Source organism: Rattus norvegicus, chromosome 4, assembly GCF_036323735.1.
Source record: "Rattus norvegicus strain BN/NHsdMcwi chromosome 4, GRCr8, whole genome shotgun sequence".
NCBI lineage: Eukaryota > Metazoa > Chordata > Mammalia > Rodentia > Muridae > Rattus > Rattus norvegicus.
In genome coordinates, this window is record NC_086022.1 from 142,556,231 (window position 1) to 142,571,971 (window position 15,741).

Sequence of the window (15,741 nt, forward strand, 5' to 3'; positions counted from 1 at the left end):
GATGAACTTTTTACCATGTGATCATGTATTCTAAAAGATGTATAAGTGCTGAAGAAAGAGAAAAGAGCATCATTATCATTCTAGTTTCCCCATTTTTCTTTTTGTTTTTTTCACTTTTTTTTTCCATCTTTATTAACAGATATTTCTTATTTACATTTCAATTGTTATTCCCTTTCCCGGTCTCCGGGTCAACATCCCCCTAACCCCTCCTCCTCCCCTTCTATATGGAGTTCCCCTCCCAACCCTCTCCCCATTACCGCCCTCTCCCCAATAATCACCCTCCCTCCCACGGGATTTGGGTTGCAGGGAGCTGTTTGTCTGGGTCCCTTCAGATGCGGGCGGTGTCTCTCCCCATTTTTCTTAGCTTTCATAGGAAACTTTTTACAACTTAGGAATAAACGCTAAATTCACTTTTCAAGGTGTCCCTTTTTCTTCCTGTGACTCCAACTAGCAGGCTGAAAGTGAGAGCTGCACAATTCCTGTGGGGTTAGAACAAAGGCTACTTTATTTAATCTCCTGCTGTTTTAGGATAAGGTGCTAAATGCCAGAGACTTCCGGTTTTGTCCTCCATAATTTAAATACTGGGATTAACTATGTGCCACAAAGCCCAGATGTTTCTTGATTTTTGTTGATTTCTCTGAACTAAGAATACTAATACCTGACATACTTTATCAAAAGTTGTCCCGCGCGCGACTTTTCGCCGGCAAGGAGCACGCGGACATTAGAAATCCTTACTGTGACCACTTTATTAATCTTAGAAGAGGAAAAGCCACGCCGCGCCAACATGGGGCGCTTATAAAACCCTCGTGCAGCGCACCCACACCTGATTGGTTGTTACCCATGATCTCATAAGGCACGCCCCGGAGTGGGCAAAGACCTGGCACGAAGGCACTCTTGCACATGCGCACAGTTAACTACCTGAAAGGGGGGCCGGCTGGCGCGGCGAAGGTTGGCGCCATCTTGTAATGGCGGAGTCTATCCTGACCTACCACGTGGGGCGCAGTGGAAGACTGCGCCATCTAGTGGTGGTGAACGTATTGCGGCCCTCTACATCTCACCCTTATAATTTATATAATTTTATAGCAGAAATGATCACCCTATCGCGTGCAATGAGGAAACCTCAGCGATGTGCAAGGGCTGATCAAAGGAACACTGAGTCTCTCTCAATCCCAGTGTAATGGATCCACAGATCCATGGGGTGCAGGAGCAGAGAACTCAGATACAGAGAGTATCCCTCTCCTCCCAGTGCAATGGACCCACAGATCCATGGGGTGCAGGAGCAGGGAACTCAGATACAGAGTAAATCCTGAACAAGATAACCAAATTCCAGGTGAGGCCCTTTGTACAATGGCCACAAGTGTTTGAGTGATAACGGCCTTGTCACATTACTGTTGAGATCTGAGTTTGTAAACCAACCATGGTATGAATACTGATCCACAGCATAGGGCTGCATCAAACAGAGCCACTCCCGATAAGTAGTGGGCACCTCATATGGTCCTCCTCAGCTGTTACCACCAAGGACCGTAGTCAAGCTGTTCTTATAATAAAATTTAGAATTCCCAATTGTTAGTAACTACTCTAGAAAGTTCACCCACTGTACTTGTCTAACAATAGATTGGGGGAGGATAACTCCAGACACTGCAGACACAATGTCTGCAGCAGTAATGGCTGCTACAATAGCAGTGAAAGCGTCAAGGTCTTTTCCAGGACAGTTCAGGATCAGTCATTCTTCTCTGAAACAACCAGCAGACAATGGAACCATTTCTGAGATCTGTATAACCAGGACAGAGTTCTCCAGTCTACTGTAGCTTTACGCAAGTAGCATTTCTGTAAAGCTACAGACTGCAAAATGACAACACAAGTTACCAGTTAAGGCAGCAAGAGTCACCAGGGAAATGAAAGGACAGGGGTAACAGCTGGAGTCCAGTCTTCTCCAGGAAGCAGCAGTGTACAGAGTCTGATCGTAGGCCACAGTGGGACGGGAACACAAGCAGCGGTAACACTGACTGCAGCAACGGCAAAATCTCTGTGATGACAAAGGATGAAGGGGAATCTTCTATCTTCCTCTCAGGGCAGAGGAATGACTCCAGGGACCCGAACCAGGAGAGCTGAATAACCTGGATCAGCAAGTCTCAGCAACCACCCAGGCAGCTGGCACACTCTTATAGCATCCTGTAGAAAAAACACAAACATTCCCTCTTCCCCATATAAAATATCTGGACAGGAACATGTCAATAAGTGGATCTCTCTATTTCACCTAGGCAGAAGTATGTCTAGTTGTAGGGTGCCATAAACTTTGGCATCCAAATTTTTAAAATTGAAATAAAAGGAGCATTATTTAGCATACATGGATAACTCCCCCTTTATTTATTAAGATATAGTAAAGATATTATTTATTAAGGTAAGTCCTCGAGGATTAAGTTGAGGACACTGAGCACTTGTATTTATAAATTGACTTGTATATCAAATTATCGTTTTTAGCATTATTGTTTTGGATATATAAAGAATGAGATTTTTTGACTAATTGTTCTTATGTAAGGCCTATAATCTGTCTGGAATCTTGTCCTCCCTTGTTAAGGAGCCCAGGCAATCCAGTTTGAGTTCTTAAATGTCCTATAAAGGAACAGTATATAGTGTTCTTAACCACTAAGCCATTTTTCTAGCACCTCACAAACTTTATTTATCTAAACATAAGCATTAATTAGAAGTGTCAAATCTTGTAGATATTGTCCAGATTCAGTCTTACTAGAAATCCCTGAGCTGGCAGGGTGAAGCTGGGAGTTGAAAGTAAACAAATGGAGTCTTCCTCTTTTCTTGAGGGTGTGTTATCAACTCCATTAACATTTTCAAAGAGCTGGGTCTATGGTTTTGTTTAGTTATCTGAGCCAGAGCACTGAAAGGACAGTGAGTTGTCAGACAATTTACACTGAAATCACTCACTGATTTTAAGTAGAAAACTTGTCTCTAATAAAGCATTAAGTAATTGAAATCAATTGTAAACCACAAGCTACACATTGGCTATCAGTATATGAATAGAAAGCTTGATTTTTTAACATATTAAAAACAGCGGCTGGGGTTGGGGATTTAGCTCAGTGGTAGAGCGCTTGCCTAGGAAGCGCAAGGCCCTGGGTTCGGTCCCCAGCTCTGAAAAAAAAAGAACCAAAAAAAAAAAAAAAAAAAAAAAAAAAAAAAAAAAAAAAAAAAAAAAACAGCGGCTAAAGCATGGAATTTAATAATCTGTGTTGAAGCAATAGAAACTCAAGAGAATAAACAAGTGATCCAATCATACCTGTAGCCTTTTCATTAGATGAACCACCTATAAATACAGTAAGCGCATTTCCTATGGGTTGTGTGTACAAATATATAGGAAGTACAAAAGCATGTAAAGAGTAAAATTATCAATTTTGTCTGAAAAATTTGTATATGTAATAGGCCAAATATCAATATTTAGTAGTAACCAATTAACTGTTGTTTGGAATAAGATATGTTTTACCAGGTTTCTTTTTTAAAATACTTCTATGACTCTAGTCTACAGTTCTGTATTAACACAACTGAAGCTTTATCTCCAATGTGTATAACAAAGACCTAAGTCCTCTGGTAAGGTGAGGTACTTAGCCAATTAACATATCTTTAGAAGCTTAAAATTAGCTTTAAATGTTCTTATCTGGAGTAGTGTAACAGCTACTCCCCAAATATTAAAGCTCATTTTGAGAGCAAAGTTTGTAGTAAAAATTTTCCATATACATTGTGAAGGATTAAAAATTAATAATAAGCCGCCTAGCTACCCAAAAAGAAGAGGTAGGGTCTGTGAGAACATGAACTTTTCACCCCTCCCTTGCTGTACAATGGTTCCCGGAACATTCTTGCATGAAAAGTTTCCTGGAACAGCCACAATGACCCATAGCCTCCGGCCACAATGGTCCAATGGCCCTGAAAATGTCACTACCCCTAATCACAATGTCACAAAGTCCTGGGTGTGTTGCCTAGTGTTACACATGACTAGCATATGACCTAAATGTATGGGCAGTTTGTGGTTTTGGAATTCCCCTCCTCCCTCCCTCTTGATCCCCCTGGTTTGTGGTTTTTTCCTTTATAAGCTCTGTGAAAATTCAGGTCGGGGTCGAACTCCTCTACTCCCTGTGTGGTGTATGAGTCTCGACCCCAGCATGCTGGCCTGAGCTCTCGTTTCATCTCGCCTACAATAAATCTTCCTCGTGTGATTGCAGCAGGTCGGTGTCTGTGTCCTACTGGGTGCTCGTCTTTCCCGAGACTTGAGTGGGGGGCTCCCTTCGGGGGTCTTTCATTTGGGGGCTCGTCCGGGATCTGCGTGACCACCCAGGGGTCCTAGACCCACTTGGAGGTAAGATTCTCTGTTTTATCTCAGCGCTGTGTCTGGGTCTGTGTCTATGTTCTGTCTGGGAATCTGGTGCGATCGCTGTTTCGGTTTTGCGGACGCTCAGTGAGACCGCGCTCCAGGAAGGAGAGCGGGGTGGATAGGGATAGACGTGTCCAGGTACCCACCGTCCGTTCGCCCTGGGAGACGTCCCAGGAGGACAAGGGGGGACCAGGGACGCCTGGTGAACCCCATCTGATAGGTCCAGAGGAGACTTTACTCCTTGACGACCGGTTTGTTAGGCAAGGTCTGCGACCTGCCGATCAGTTTCAGTGCCTCTGGTCGACACGAAGTCGACGTCGGTTTTGTTTTCTTTTTTCTCTTTTGTTTGTGCTCGTGTGTGTGAGTGTGTGTGAATTAAGTCCTGTAGTCTGTGTTTTTCGGTACCGGTTTAAGGTCTTAGTGCACTGTCTGGGCAGATGAAGGATTCCTGCCCTGTGCACGAGAGTCTTAGTGCACTGTCTGGGCAGAAGAAGGTTTCCTGCCCTGTGCACGGGTGGAAGAAGGTTCCCCACCCCGAAATGGCGCCTGGGAGTAGATGAAGGATTCCTACTCCGAATAGTCTTTTTCTTTCTTTTTTTCCTTTTTAGAAAGCGCACCGGGGGACGCCCCAATCGCGCAGGCTCTGGGACTCGTGAGAGACGTTCCACGAGTCAGCCTTTGTTGGGTCCTGGCTCTGGGACGCGTGAGAAACGTTCCTCGAGCCGAATTTTGTCGGGAGGACCCGGCAACGGACAGTCAAAAAGATCTGACTGTGACTTTGGAGGTCGAGTTCGGCTGCCTATTTAAGTATAGGCACGGACAAGTGTGCTTAGATGTGTTAGTGTCTGTTGTCTGTATTCTGTTTCTGTGTTTGGTATCCCGGAAGCAGCTAAGGTTAAGCTGCAGTTTGGGCCAGGTACTGAAGGTACCAGGCATCTGTGGAAATTGGTTATAGGATGCTTTGTCTTGGTCTTGTTTGTCTGGATTGTTTTCTGTGGTATTGTCCAGTGTTTTTTTTGACTTTTGTTTCGTGTTTGAATTTGGACTGACGACCGTGTTTAAAATCTTGGACTGACGACTGTGTTTGAAATCATGAAACTGTTTGCTTTGTTCGTCGAAGAGTTTTACTTGGTCCCCTTAACGCTTAGTGAGTAAGAAACTTAATTTTGTAGACCCCGCTCTAGTGGCAGTGTGTTGGTTGATAGCCAAAGTTAATTTTTAAAACATAGTGTTTTGGGGGTTGGGGATTTAGCTCAGTGGTAGAGCTCTTGCCTAGCAAGCGCAAGGCCCTGGGTTCGGTCCCCAGCTCTGAAAAAAGGAAAGAAAAACAAAACAAAAACATAGTGTTTTATCTGTGCTTATGCTCGCAGCCAGCTGTGATGAACTGGGAAAGATTTAAATTTTGCTTGGGAGCAAAGAATCTTAAAGGCAGAGTTTCAGCCGGTATGACACGTAGTGCATAACTGCCTAAAAGATCAAAAATGCTGTTAACAGGCTAAAAAAAAAAAAAAAAAAAAAAAAAAGGGACAGGCTGTGTTAGAAATGCTACAGGAAGAATAATCTAAAAAGGCTGAGAGCTAGGTGGGGCTATAAGGAAAACAAGAATAGGAAAGGAATTTCTGACATTTGCTCACAGTAGGAGAGCACTCATTTAGAGAAGTTCTTTAAGGAAGCCTGCCTTATCTGCTGTCTTTATTCCAAGGGAGGAGTCAGTCTCCAGCACTAAATTACTTGGCGGTAGCCAAGGTCAGGATTAATGTTTTCTTTTCCTTGGCCCCTTTAAACCCAGTGAGACAGTTTGGTAAAGGGCTACTACTGAGGTCCTGATAGCCCCAGGTGAACTGGTTACAATTCTTTTATCAGCCCCCTGGCATCTAGCACCCAGGTTCTAACCATCTCTCCATCCTTTTGTTATTAGTTGTTACTAGAAGCCTAGTGTCATTTGGAGGCTGGTTCTCTTGAGAGGCAAAGCCATGGAGCTGACACTGACAATGGCCTTTTTGTTCCAAGAAAGGCCTCCTGGTTTAGCTGTGTGACTAAATGCTGTTTGCCCTCTTCGGTAGACTCTATTCTCAAGATTCTCTTGTTTTCTCACCATCCCATTTGATATGCTTGTTAGTAACTGTTACAGGTCTTCTTTACCACCGATGAAAGACGGAATCCTACTGGAGACCAGAAAAAAATGTTCCAGACACGGATAGAAGGCCCTCACTTCTGCCTGCTCTCTTCAGACGCCTGAAGGTAGGGAGTGCCAGGTCTGCCCCCAGGCTCCAAGGGTCGGTCTCCTAGGGGCTGGAAAATGCCCCACCAATCTGGCTAAGATTAGGAAAAGATATGAAGAGAAAGTTACAGAAACTTGAAGGGTTAAGCTAAGTCGCTGAGAGAGTTATTGTAAGTTGATGCATGGTTCAGGGTCTGTGCAGAAAAGTGGACAGCACCTAATAGCTGTAGAAGAAGATGCAGAGAGACAGAAAAAAAAAAGAAAGAAAGAAAGAAAGAAGGTAAAAAGAGCAGGAAGCTAGGGAAGAAAAGAGACTAAAAGAAGAGGAAATTAGAGAGCTAAAGAGAGATAAAAGACAAGAGAGGAACATATACTGGCCACAGTAGTTAGGGAACCTAGGAAGACAGTACCTGGCAACAGAAGAGAATTCCTGGCTAAAGATCAGTGTGCCTAATGCAAAGAAGAAGAAAAAAAGACACTGGGTCAGGGACTGCCCCAGAAAGAACAAGAGGGGACACTGGAGAGCCTCTTGGTCCTAGAGTGCTGGCTATGTACAGAGATAGAAGGGAAGTGTGGATGCAGGGACCCAATGCTCTGTGCTCCTATGCCCCCCTCCAGTGGGCCAATATCCAAAGACCTTGGGTACAGGGGCCTACTGGCAACAAACAATACTTATGGACTGCCCGAAGAACAGTGGACCTTGGCGTGGGCCGGGTAACCCACTAGTTCATAGTCATCCCTGACTGCCCCTATCCCTTGCTCATGAGAAAATTGCTCTCCAAAATGGCTTGCGTGGGCTGAAATGGCTGGGTGAGGCCATGTGTATGCATATCTACAGACTGTGTATGCGGAGCTTAAGACCTGTCTCAGTGCACCAGTACCTGATGCTGGGAGATGAATGGCTTAGCGCTGTTCTACTTGGAACATATCACTCCTGCCAGCCGGGCACTAACAATTATCACCCAATCCAGGACTTAAACTGTGATAGAGTGGCTGATGTTCTGCCTTTGAATAGAGTGTCCCAAAAGATGGGACCACTGGTCAGCTGCCATGGACTAGATTCTCCACCGGTTGGGGACAATCTGGTCACCTTGCTGCCCAATCCGGACCTGGAGCCACCACAGCACGAGTGTCAAGTACTGGCAGAAGCCCATGGGTGGAAGAAAGACCTCTGCGACTGGCTGATTGACCCCTGCTGAAAGCCGAGGACCTTGTCCACAGACGGGAACAGTTCTCTTCATGAATGAAGGTCAGAGACAAGTGGGTGCTGCCATGGTGGACAATACAATGTCATCTGGGATGGCTGAACCTCTACCCCCCCCAGTACATCAGCACTGCAGATGCCTTTACCATCTCTTGGATGCCCTGGTGAAGCCAACAACTGTGAGTACTATTCATTGCTCAGGATATCAGGAGGGAAGAGATTCAGTGACATGGGGCAATAACGAAGCAGATAAAGTGGCTCGAAAAATGGTTATGCAGGAGCCCATCCTGGTTGCAGGCCTGCAAGAGACAGCCACTGGGAACTGGGATCGGACTAAGGGATGGCCTCACTTAGAAAAGGCCCAAATTGCTTAAAAGATAAAGGACAATGGCACATTGAGGGGAAAGCTATACTTCCCAGAGAACAAAGAAAAGACTCACTTTGCCAAATACAGAAATGGACTCAATTAGGAGATAAAAAGTTTGTCCAAGTAGTTAAGTGTATGTAATAGACTTTAAGATTTTAGCCAGAGAGGCAGTAGAAAGTATAAGGTATGTCAATAAGTGAATGCTTAGCAAGCAAACAGGGCAAAGAGACCTAGAGAGTTTGGTGAAAAGTCGAAGTGAACTTCACTGAGATAAAACCAGAAAAATATAATCACAAGTATCTCCTAGTGCTTGTAGATACTTTTTCAGGAATAGATAGAAGCTTTCCTCACCAAACAAGAGACGGCCTCTGCAATCATCAAGAAGATACTGGAAGAAATCTTCCTCCGATTTGGAATGCCCAAGGTAATCTGGTCAGACAATGGCCCTACTTTCGTTACCAAGGTAAGCCAGGGTGTGGCCAAGTATTTAGAGGTCGATTGGAAATTACATTGTATTTACAGACCTCAAAGTTCAGGACAGGTAGGGTAAATAAATAGAACTCTAAAAGAGACCCTGACCAAATTAACCATGGAGACTGGCACAGACTGGGTGACACTCCTTCCCTCTTGCTCTCTTCAGAGCAAGAAATACCCCTTCCAGATTCAGCCTTACCCCCTTTGAGATCTTATATGGGGCCTCAGCCCCCCTGACTGTATTAGATGATGTTACTGAACCAACATGTCATAGTGCCATAGTAATAATGATTTGTGTGCCAGGCTAAAAGACCTACAGGTGATACAGAAAGAAATCTGCTCACAGCTGACAGCAGCCTATGCCCCGGAGACCCCTGAGACATCCCATCAGTTCCAGGTTGCAGCTACACTGAGTCCAGACACTCGAGCCTCGCTGGAAAGGACCGTACCTGGTGCTGCTGACCACCCTGACAGCTGTCAATTCTCAGCCCTCACCAGCCGTGTACTAGCTGTTGGGGCTGAGAGCTGGGACCTAGAGGGAAATTCAGTCATGTTTGTCCTGGGTTCTATCAAGATAGGTGTGGGATAGGCTTGATTTCCATTACAAATGATGTAACATTGCATATGTTAGTACTCTTAACACTTCTTGGGACTGTGCCTCAGGGATCACAGTCCGTATAAGCTTAGAAGTTCTAAAAGCTAGTCATGACCTTGGTGGATAGGCTTGGATAGTGTCCAGGTTAGAATCCTCATGTTAAGACTACAATACCAAGCTGTTATGCTAGATGAAGCTGAGTTCTCCATGAAGTTCTAGGATTAGAACTATTAACAAAAAAAGAAGTGGGGAATGAAGGATTAAAAATTAATAATAAGCCGCCTAGCTACCCAAAAAGAAGAGGTAGGGTCTGTGAGAACATGAACTTTTCACCCCTCCCTTGCTGTACAATGGTTCCCGGAACATTCTTGCATGAAAAGTTTCCTGGAACAGCCACAATGACCCATAGCCTCCGGCCACAATGGTCCAATGGCCCTGAAAATGTCACTACCCCTAATCACAATGTCACAAAGTCCTGGGTGTGTTGCCTAGTGTTACACATGACTAGCATATGACCTAAATGTATGGGCAGTTTGTGGTTTTGGAATTCCCCTCCTCCCTCCCTCTTGATCCCCCTGGTTTGTGGTTTTTTCCTTTATAAGCTCTGTGAAAATTCAGGTCGGGGTCGAACTCCTCTACTCCCTGTGTGGTGTATGAGTCTCGACCCCAGCATGCTGGCCTGAGCTCTCGTTTCATCTCGCCTACAATAAATCTTCCTCGTGTGATTGCAGCAGGTCGGTGTCTGTGTCCTACTGGGTGCTCGTCTTTCCCGAGACTTGAGTGGGGGGCTCCCTTCGGGGGTCTTTCAATTGAAAGATTTAAGTTCTAACTTCTTACACTGAAGAAGCAACAAAATTATATAATATAAGGCTTTTAGCCATTCTTAATGATATCACTTTATGGGCTCTCTAAAACTATAAGCAAACTCACGAAATGAAAACTCACAATTGCTATGACGAAAACAAATTGTATAAAATCAATCCTCTAAATCTGTCTTGAAATGGCAGTTGGAGTAAGGAAACTGGCTGTAATGTTCTCACAAGTTCTAAAACCTCATCAATCCTTATAAATCCTGTAACAATCTCTACCTGTTTGATTTTTCCTTAATTAAAAATAAGTTTGAGTTAGTCAATGTAACACTGGCAATCCTAAACCACAATCTTTAAGTTCTCTTTGTAACACCAGAATACAGCCACGAGGTCACCTGAGTTCTGAGAACGTGACTAGACAGCTGTTCTCGGGGCAGTGGAAATTAGCATTAGAATACAGATAACTTCAGGGCAAGCCACAACTTTGGAAAGCAAAACTCAACCTCTAACAAACAATCTAGTCTCCAAAGCACCCCAGGTCTATCTATTATGTTACAAAGTTTGACTGTCAATTCTTACATTTGGACTCACAATGGTGTGGTCTCCAATACCTCAACAAGGGACAATGTCCTAAATTCTTTTAGAAACCCGGTTTCTAGGATAAGAGTTCCATAAAATATTACCTCAATTTAGACCTGTCTCCCTAGGTTGGCCCATGTCACACGCTATCTAGAATGACTCCATCCAGATTATCAGCTTTATGTCAACTTTCTGTTACCAATATTATACCTTTTTTTTTAATAATATAAAATGTATTGGAGTAACACTAACTAAACAAGTGAAAGATCAGTGTGCCAAGAATTTTAAGTTTTTCAAGAAGGAAGTCAAAGAAGACCTCAGAAAATGGAGAGATCTCCCAAGTTCATCGATTTGTAGAATTAACATACTAAAAATGTCCATCCTACCAAAATCGATCTGCAGGTTCAATGCAGTCTCCATCAATATTCCAACACAATTCTTCAAAGACATGGAAAGAGCAACGTTCAATTTACATGGAAAAAACTCAGAATAGTGAAAATAATTCTTTTTTTTTTTTTTATCAACTTGAGTATTTCTTATATACATTTCGAGTGTTATTCCCTTTCCCGGTTTCCGGGCAAACATCCCCCTCCCCCCTCCCCTTCCTTATGGGTGTTCCCCTCCCAACCCTCCCCCCATTACCGCCCTCCCCCCATAGACTAGTTCACTGGGGGTTCAGTCTTAGCAGGACCCAGGGCTTCCCCTTCCACTGGTGCTCTTACTAGGCTATTCATTGCTACCTATGGGGTCAGAGTCCAGGGTCAGTCCATGTATAGTCTTTAGGTAGTGGCTTAGTCCCTGGAAGCTCTGGTTGCTTGGCATTGTTGAACTTTTGGGGTCTCGAGCCCCTTCAAGCTCTTCCAGTTATTTCTCTGATTCCTTCAATAGGGGACCTATTCTCAGTTCAGTGGTTTGCTGCTGGCATTCGCCTCTGTATTTGCTGTATTCTGGCTGTGTCTCTCAGGAGCGATCTACATCCGGCTCCTGTCGGTCTGCACTTCATTGCTTCATCCATCTTGTCTAATTGGGTGGCTGTATATGTATGGGCCACATGTGGGGCAGGCTCTGAATGGGTGTTCCTTCAGTCTCTGTTTTAATCTTTGCCTCTCCCTTCCCTGCCAAGGGTATTCTTTTTCCTCATTTAAAGAAGGAGTGAAGCATTCACATTTTGATCATCCGTCTTGAGTTTCGTTTGTTCTAGGGATCTAGGGTAATTCAAGCATTTGGGCTAATAGCCACTTATCAATGAGTGCATACCATGTATGTCTTTCTGTGATTGGGTTAGCTCACTCAGGATGATATTTTCCAGTTCCAACCATTTGCCTACGAATTTCATAAACTCGTTGTTTTTGAGAGCTGAGTAATATTCCATTGTGTAGATGTACCACATTTTCTGTATCCATTCCTCTGTTGAAGGGCATCTGGGTTCTTTCCATTTTCTGGCTATTATAAATAAGGCTGCGATGAACATAGTGGAGCACGTGTCTCTTTTATATGTTGAGGCATCTTTTGGGTATATGCCCAAGAGAGGTATAGCTGGATCCTCAGGCAGTTCAATGTCCAATTTTCTGAGGAACCTCCAGACTGATTTCCAGAATGGTTTTACCAGTCTGCAATCCCACCAACAATGGAGGAGTGTTCCTCTTTCTCCACATCCTCGCCAGCATCTGCTGTCACCTGAGTTTTTGATCTTAGCCAATCGCACTGGTGTGAGGTGAAATCTCAGGGTTGTTTTGATTTGCATTTCCCTTATGACTAAAGATGTTGAACATTTCTTTAGGTGTTTCTCAGCCATTCGGCATTCCTCAGCTGTGAATTCTTTGTTTAGCTCTGAACCCCATTTTTTAATAGGGTTATTTGTTTCCCTGCGGTCTAACTTCTTGAGTTCTTTGTATATTTTGGATATAAGGCCTCTATCTGTTGTAGGATTGGTAAAGATCTTTTCCCAATCTGTTGGTTGCCGTTTTGTCCTAACCACAGTGTCCTTTGCCTTACAGAAGCTTTGCAGTTTTATGAGATCCCATTTGTCGATTCTTGATCTTAGAGCATAAGCCATTGGTGTTTTGTTCAGGAAATTTTTTCCAGTGCCCATGTGTTCCAGATGCTTCCCTAGTTTTTCTTCTATTAGTTTGAGTGTGTCTGGTTTGATGTGGAGGTCCTTGATCCACTTGGACTTAAGCTTTGTACAGGGTGATAAGCATGGATCGATCTGCATTCTTCTACATGTTGCCCTCCAGTTGAACCAGCACCATTTGCTGAAAATGCTATCTTTTTTCCATTGGATGGTTTTGGCTCCTTTGTCAAAAATCAAGTGACCATAGGTGTGTGGGTTCATTTCTGGGTCTTCAATTCTATTCCATTGGTCTATCTGTCTGTCTCTGTACCAATCCCATGCAGTTTTTATCACTATTGCTCTGTAATACTGCTTGAGTTCAGGGATAGTGATTCCCCCTGAAGTCCTTTTATTGTTGAGGATAGCTTTAGCTATCCTGGGTTTTTTGTTATTCCAGATGAATTTGCAAATTGTTCTGTCTAACTCTTTGAAGAATTGGATTGGTATTTTGATGGGGATTGCATTGAATCTGTAGATTGCTTTTGGTAAAATGGCCATTTTTACTATATTAATCCTGCCAATCCATGAGCATGGGAGATCTTTCCATCTTCTGAGGTCTTCTTCAATTTCTTTCCTCAGTGTCTTGAAGTTCTTATTGTACAGATCTTTTACTTGCTTGGTTAAAGTCACACCGAGGTACTTTATATTATTTGGGTCTATTATGAAGGGTGTCGTTTCCCTAATTTCTTTCTCGGCTTGTTTCTCTTTTGTATAGAGGAAGGCAACTGATTTATTTGAGTTAATTTTATACCCAGCTACTTTGCTGAAGTTGTTTATCAGCTTTAGTAGTTCTCTGGTGGAACTTTTGGGATCACTTAAATATACTATCATGTCATCTGCAAATAGTGATATTTTGACCTCTTCTTTTCCGATCTGTATCCCTTTGATCTCCGTTTGTTGTCTGATTGCTCTGGCTAGAACTTCAAGAACTATATTGAATAAGTAGGGAGAGAGTGGGCAGCCTTGTCTAGTCCCTGATTTTAGTGGGATTGCTTCAAGTTTCTCTCCATTTAGTTTAATGTTAGCAACTGGTTTGCTGTATATGGCTTTTACTATGTTTAGGTATGGGCCTTGAATTCCTATTCTTTCCAGGACTTTTATCATGAAGGGGTGTTGAATTTTGTCAAATGCTTTCTCATGATCTAATGAAATGATCATGTGGTTCTGTTCTTTCAGTTTGTTTATATAATGGATCACGTTGATGGTTTTCCGTATATTAAACCATCCCTGCATGCCTGGGATGAAGCCTACTTGATCACGGTGGATGATTGTTTTGATGTGCTCTTGAATTCGGTTTGCCAGAATTTTATTGAGTATTTTTGCGTCGATATTCATAAGGGAAATTGGTCTGAAGTTCTCTTTCTTTGTTGTGTCTTTGTGTGGTTTAGGTATAAGAGTAATTGTGGCTTCGTAGAAGGAATTCGGTAGGGCTCCATCTGTTTCAATTTTGTGGAATAGTTTGGATAATATTGGTATGAGGTCTTCTATGAAGGTTTGATAGAATTCTGCACTAAACCCGTCTGGACCTGGGCTCTTTTTGGTTGGGAGACCTTTAATGACTGCTTCTATTTCCTTAGGAGTTATGGGGTTGTTTAACTGGTTTATCTGTTCCTGATTTAACTTCGATACCTGGTATCTGTCTAGGAAATTGTCCATTTCCTGAAGATTTTCAAATTTTGTTGAATATAGGTTTTTATAGTAAGATCTGATGATTTTTTGAATTTCCTCTGAATCTGTAGTTATGTCTCCCTTTTCATTTCTGATTTTGTTAATTTGGACGCACTCTCTGTGTCCTCTCGTTAGTCTGGCTAAGGGTTTATCTATCTTGTTGATTTTCTCAAAGAACCAACTTTTGGTTCTCTTGATTCTTTCTATGGTCCTTTTTGTTTGTACTTGGTTGATTTCAGCTCTGAGTTTGATTATTTCCTGCCTTCTACTCCTCCTGGGTGTATTTGCTTCTTTTTGTTCTAGAGCTTTTAGGTGTGCTGTCAAGCTGCTGACATATGCTCTTTCCTGTTTCTTTCTGCAGGCACTCAGCGCTATGAGTTTTCCTCTTAGCACAGCTTTCATTGTGTCCCATAAGTTTGAGTATGTTGTATCTTCATTTTCATTAAATTCTAAAAAGTTTTTAATTTCTTTCTTTATTTCTTCCTTGACCAGGTTATCATTGAGTAGAGCATTGTTCAATTTCCACGTATATGTGGGCATTCTTCCCTTATTGTTATTGAAGACCAGTTTTAGGCCGTGGTTGTCCGATAGCACACATGGGATTATTTCTATCTTTCTGTACCTGTTGAGGTCCGTTTTTTGACCAATTATATGGTCAATTTTGGAGAAAGTACCATGAGGAGCTGAGAAGAAGGTATATCCTTTTGCTTTAGGATAGAATGTTCTATAAATATCCGTTAAGTCCATTTGGCTCATGACTTCTCTTAGTCTGTCGACATCACTGTTTAATTTCTGTTTCCATGATCTGTCCATTGATGAGAGTGGGGTGTTGAAATCTCCCACTATTATTGTGTGAGGTGCAATGTGTGTTTTGAGCTTTAGTAAGGTTTCTTTTACGTATGTAGGTGCCCTTGTATTTGGGGCATGGATATTTAGGATTGAGAGTTCATCTTGGTTGATTTTTCCTTTGATGAATATGAAGTGTCCTTCCTTATCTTTTTTGATGACTTTTAATTGAAAATTGATTTTATTTGATATTAGAATGGCTACTCCAGCTTGCTTCTTCTGACCATTTGCTTGGAAAGTTGTTTTCCAGCCTTTCACTCTGAGGTAGTGTCTGTCTTTGTCTCTGAGGTGTGTTTCCTGTAGGCAGCAGAATGCAGGGTCCTCGTTGCGTATCCAGTTTGTTAATCTATGTCTTTTTATTGGGGAGTTGAGGCCATTGATATTGAGAGATATTAAGGAATAATGATTATTGCTTCCCGTTATATTCATATTTGGATGTGAGGTTATGTTTGTGTGCTTTCATTCTCTTTGTTTTGTTGCCAAGACGATT

At 42.8% G+C, this 15,741-nt stretch overlaps 1 long non-coding RNA gene across 1 annotated transcript; it reads left to right on the top strand.

Moving 5' to 3' along the window:
- The first annotated feature begins 3,754 nt into the window (after nucleotides 1–3,754).
- On the top strand, nucleotides 3,755–9,966 carry LOC134486830 (uncharacterized). The gene is made up of 2 exons (XR_010066252.1): nucleotides 3,755–6,616; nucleotides 8,945–9,966. It is a non-coding gene; the product is annotated as an uncharacterized LOC134486830 (long non-coding RNA).
- Nucleotides 9,967–15,741: the final 5,775 nt, after the last annotated feature.